A 349-nucleotide genomic window follows, 5' to 3' on the forward strand; every position below is an offset into this window, starting at 1 on the left:
AAGGACTAATTTGATTAATTTTTAAAATTTTAGGGATGAAAATGACTTACGTCTGAACTTTCAAGAACTATTTTGATTATAAATAACTTTGTTACATGTCAAGTGACACGTGGCACTTAACGTGATACGTCATAATGCCACGTGGCACTTAATGTGACATGTCATCATCTAACTAACGAAATGACCAATTTGATTTACGTTTTATCTTTCAAAGACTAATATGACTAAAAAAATCATTTAAGGACTAATTTAAAGAATGGATGATCTTTTAGGGACGAATTTGACTATTAACCCGTATATATATATATAAGGAATAAAAATTCAAAATAGTGTTAAAAAATAATTAAAA

This window comes from Arachis ipaensis, chromosome B02 (genome assembly GCF_000816755.2).
Source record: "Arachis ipaensis cultivar K30076 chromosome B02, Araip1.1, whole genome shotgun sequence".
NCBI lineage: Eukaryota > Viridiplantae > Streptophyta > Magnoliopsida > Fabales > Fabaceae > Arachis > Arachis ipaensis.